Genomic DNA, 5,797 nt, shown 5'->3' with positions numbered 1-5,797 from the left:
CTACTAATTTTTATAATCATTTTATTATTTCATGATGTGTCATTAAATAATTTATAATTATTTATTATATTTTTCACTTATGAATTTATCATTTAATATCACATAATTATATAATGATAAGAAAATGATAAGAAAATAAATTATTTGAATATATTTTTTTTGCTTGCTATTATATACAGAGAGAGGGGGGGGGGGGGGTGTGGGGAACCGCATGCATGTATCTTATTCACATATACATATACATATATATATATATATATATATATATATATATGATCTGCGTTTTGAAGGCTAATTAAAGAGTTGCTATATATATAGTTAGGGTATGTAATAGTACTCCTTGTGCTTTAGTACATGATTTTGATTAATAAAACACAAATTCTCATTTTTTTTCCTTAATTTTGAATTAAACAAGAGTTTTGGCCATCATGATCATGTTAATTTTATTACACAAGTAATTAATTATATAACGTACAGAGGTACTTATTTAATTTTATTGTAATATACCAATATATATATATATATATATATATATATATATATATATATATATATGGACGATCGACTTGCTGTCTCTGAACTTATCAATATTGATGAAGGTTATATATAGAACGTCACGGTGATCTACGATGTCGACTATGAATGCATGACTTGATCAGTAAGGCCAGTGAATATATATATATATATATATATATATATATATATATATATATATATTTTTTTTTTTTGGTTTATATATATATGATCGATCGATCATATTATTAATTATATATAGTGATGATCATCGTGATCTGTAGGTATTTCTTTATTTCTCGGAGGGGAAACAGGTGGGGATTGATTTTGTTAACAAATAATATAATGTACGTGACACATGCATGCAAATTTAGGATATTGAGGTGATGATCAGTCGCATCTACTCTGTCATTAATCCTCGAGACAAATAATTATTCTATCTGGAAGGATCGATCGACCAGGTGATGATCCTCGACATGATGCAATTTATAATTTGGCTATAAGTCACATCATTTATTTAAAAAAAAAAATATATATATATATATATATATATAATTCATGTGTGCATTAATGGAGGCTGAATTTATCATCTACAATTCTTTGGCCATCTGCGATATTATTTCTGCAGATTTTTTTTTTTTTTTGGTGGTAAAGACGCCATTGACAAGTTGCATGCTGTTTAGCAAGCAAAACTTGAAAGTCAATATATTACGAAGACCTCGGATAAATTAATGCATGGGTACCAAATATTTAAAGTTTCAAAAACTTTAGACATCATGAATGTGCCAATTTGGACAGAATGAACCTGCAGATCATAGACAGAAATGAATGCAATGCAAAATGGTACTGTCACTGTCATATATGCATGGTTTCATGATCAACTGCGCGCATGCATGTGATCGATCTCTCTCTTGTTGGTAACTCTAGCTCAACCGTACTTGGCTAGCTCATGTAACCATGGAATCTCAATCATCGATATTCATCAGCTGTTTTTGGCACCAGTACTAAATGTGATGGATGTTAATTCTGATTTAGGGTACGAACTGGTTTGTTTTTACAAAACATCTCATTTCATCTGATCATTATAATTTTTTCAGATTTTTAAATAAAATAAAAATAAAAATTCAAAATTTTCAAATTTTAAAATAAAAATAATATTTTATTTAGTTTTCATCTTCTCGTTTGTGAACAATTTTCACTGTTGAAATATATCGCAGTTACATCCTTATAATATTATGTTAAACTATCTGACAGGACAGTATTATATTATTTTGGGTAGTGATAGGTTTACTACCCTATTACTACCCATCTACTACTCAAGAGCATTTCAAATTTTTTTTTTTTATCATTTTCTTTTAAGTATTTTTTAACATCCTTAATCACTAAGAAAAAATTAAAAAAAAATATAACTTTATTAATACTCAATTCCTTAATCATTAAGTAAAATTAAAAATTAAAAAAAAAATCAACTACAAAAAAGTAATAAATGGGTAGTAGTAGAGTAGTAACTCTATCATTATTATATTATATTAGATGAGATTTGTTACTTTGTTCCAGCATTAATAATAGAGTGGCTCTATGGCACACGTGGGGGCTCCGACTGTACATTATTATTATTATTATTTTGCTCTTTTATTATTTTTTAACACTTTTAAATAATTTATTTTAAAAAAATTCACAACATTATTAAAAAATACTTACTTAATCATTAAGTCAAAAAAAAAACTATCGGAAGCCCCATCGCGAGCTCTCATGTGTGAATTTAGCATTTCTCTTAATAATATTGCGTCAATAAAAACTACAAATCATAATTAAGAAAGAAAGAGACGAGATCACAAAATTAGAAGCTCAAATTTATTAAAAATATTTCCTTAATTATTGAGTAAGAAATAATAAAACAAAAAATGAAAAATTCAATAAATGATTAGAATCTTAATTATACTCTGAAGTACTTTTTGTTGCAGGCTGGCCTGCCTTCGCTCTGAGGGCATTTTATTTGCAAGGAGTTACATGATTTGGGAAGAAAGGATCTCGGGAATACTGACCTCTTACGAGAACCTCGAGATTTGGATAAACGAAACTGGCCCTATAAGAGATATTCGTCCAGCTCTGCATCTGCTTCTTCGGCTGCTTCTTTGGCTTCAGCTCCTACTCCGAATCTTCCCCTTTGAGAGGGATTCTCGTGCCAACTATAGGAAGAAGAACTCGGTTCCTCATCTGCTTAAGCACCTAGCATGTCATCACAAGAGCTACAAGCTAAAACCACTGATGAGGAACAATAGGCTATACGAGTTTGCTGTCTATTCTGGTACGAAGATGTTATTCTGCTTCAGAGACTCCTTGAATTGTTTTGAGCAAGGAAGGCAGTGGAATGAACCTGCGTCTGTGATTGCTGGTTCGCTTGCTCGAGGCGTGATTCAAACTGAAGCAAGAGAAAGTACAACTCAGAGAATACCGCTCAACGCGATTACTTGTCCGGTACGAACATTCCATCAGTTCAGGGGGGGTGGAAAGAAGGAACGAACAGAGCTGTATGGTCTATTTTGGAAATACCCATCTAGCTGTATTAGACAGGCCAGTGCATGTTTGAATGATTTGTGTGTATATAATAATGGGTAACTAACCCTTAATTATCCTGTTAATTTTGATTTTTCTAGTGATAGTTTTACTGTTAAGGAATGGCCGACCGACCGCGTCCTGTTAATTAGTCGACATAAGGGTAATCTATACGTGTTGTCCCCACCCTATGAAGCTCACTTCTCAATCTGATTTAGGTCGGTCCCTGAATAAGTGTGGTATCAACAATTGGAGCATCCTCAAACATCTGTTGTTTCTTTTTTTTAGTTCTCAAAGCCTCATTCACATTGTCTGTAACCAATCATACGTGAGAGTTGCCAATTACGCAAACTTAGTAAATTACCCTTTCGCTTGTCCTATAATGATTCTTTTACTTTACTAGAAAGATTTGTTGTGATTTGTGGAGCCCAACTCCTGTTATCTCAATTGTTAAATTTCAACATTATGCTTGCTTAGTTTATGCATATTATCATTATATTTGATTTATTCCTAAAAAATTAGATTTTGTTGATGCTTTTGTCTCATTTACTACTTATATTGACAAAGAGTTTAATAAGAAAATTAAAATTTTTTGAACGGATGGTGGTAGTGAGTTCATCAACCATCAACTTACTTTCTTCTTGCAAATCAAACGCACGGTCCATCAATTTTCTCTGTCCTTACACACTGAAACAAAACGGTATTGTTGAGCATCGCCACCGTACCATTTGTGAGCTTGGGATGACCATATTTTTTCATAGTGATGTCTCTAAATGTTTATGAGTTGAAGCTTTCGCTATTGCCGTTTTTCTTATCAAGAGATTTCCTCCGTCGTCCCTTGCTCATCAGTAACCGTTTTCTTTGCTTTATGGCTATCTTCCTGACTATACCTCTCTTCGTGTCTTTGGCTCCAAATGTTACCTGTACATTTAGGATTTTAAACATAATAAGTTTGATCACAAATGTTACCTTGCATATTTATGGGTTACTTCACTCGCCATCAAGGATACAAATGCTACCATCCCCTGACTCACCGTAATTTCATCTCTTACCATGTCGTATTTGATGAGTAAACTCTTCATTTTAAACAACCTGGCAACCTCCATCTACCCCCACCAACTTCATATGTTTTGTCGGTTTTCACATAATGGTGCTCCTATACCTCTCATAACACTATTTCAAACAATACTAATGATTTTATTATGCAAGATGCTCCTTCCACTACAAAACCTCTCTCCATTAAAATTGGCACTATTTCCCTCACCCCGCATCGCGTCTCTTCCCAACAACATCCTCCCTTTTACCTCTACTCTCACTACCGCCTCTTCACCTCACCAACCCTTACCTATATTGGACCCTATCACTGATCCTCCCTCTCCTACATCATATTCCCCTTCCACCCACCACTAAATGGTCATCCGATCCAGAGTTGCCATTCACAAATCTAATCCCAAATATGCTCATCTCCATACCATTTTAGATATTCTCACATAACCTCGTAGTGTTCACTATGCTCTTAACCATCTTGGTTAGACCCAAGCCATGCATGATGAACTCCAAGCCTTATTCCATAATCACACTTTGATTCATGTTCCTTGAGAGCCTCACATACATGTTATTAGATGCAAATGAGTTTTTAAAACTAAACTGCCAATGGCTTCCTTGATCTCCTCAAAGTTTGCCTAGTCGATAAAGGCTTTCATTAAGTTGATGGAGTCAATTACACCAAAACATTCTCTCCAGTTATCAAGCCTGCTACCATCTGCATTGTCATAAGCCTTTCCTTGGTGCACCACTGGGATATTTGTCAACTCGATGGCAAGGACACCTTTCTAGATGATCTCCAAGAATCTGTCTATATAGAACAACCTCTAAGTTTTATTCACCCTACTCTTTTTTCTCATGTTTGCAAATTAAATAAAATTATTTATGACCTCAAACAAGCATCCCGTGTTTGGTTTGATAAATTTAGCACTTTTCTAATTGCATATGGTTTCTCTTCTAGCACTGTTGATTCCTCTCTTTTTATTTTGAAGTCAGTTAGTGGTATGCTCATTTTATTATTACATATTGATGACATTTTACTAATTGGATTTACCTGAACCCTCCTCATTGAGTTTCTATTTCTTCTCGTTCAAAAGTTTGCTATGAAAGATCTTGGGTCATTGCATTAACTTCTCAGAATCCAAGTGATCCGAACTCAATTTGGGCTTATTTTATCCCAAGCAAAATATGCATTTGAAAATTTATAATGTTCTCGCATGCTTGAAAGCAAACCCATGCACAAACTAATAATGCCAAATACCAAATGGCTCACTAGTGAAATACCTTTTTCCAATCGTGCTCATTATCGTAGTATTACAGGTGCTCTACAATATCGCACTTTTACACGTCCTAATATTTCATTTAATGTCAATTTTGTGGCACAATTTATGCATTTTCCTGCCAATGCTCATTTTAAGTATCCTTGGTTGTGTATAAGGTACTATTGATCTAGATATGCATTTTATTTCCAACTCTACTTTAGCAAATATTTTCACCTAGTCTCTTGGGCGACTCAATTGCTCTTCAATCACTCTGGTCCAAATTTACACAGTTTGAGGGGGAGTGTTAACCATAATCATGGCAAAGCCAGAGCATGCTTCCCATATATGCACACCAACGATTACAAGCATATCTCTCTAATTAATCTTATAATTATATTCCTTGTACATAGCTCCTAACACTC

Source organism: Juglans microcarpa x Juglans regia, chromosome 6D (genome assembly GCF_004785595.1).
Source record: "Juglans microcarpa x Juglans regia isolate MS1-56 chromosome 6D, Jm3101_v1.0, whole genome shotgun sequence".
Lineage (NCBI taxonomy): Eukaryota > Viridiplantae > Streptophyta > Magnoliopsida > Fagales > Juglandaceae > Juglans > Juglans microcarpa x Juglans regia.
The sequence above is the reverse complement of the archived record's forward strand: the minus strand, read 5'-3'. Positions refer to the sequence as shown.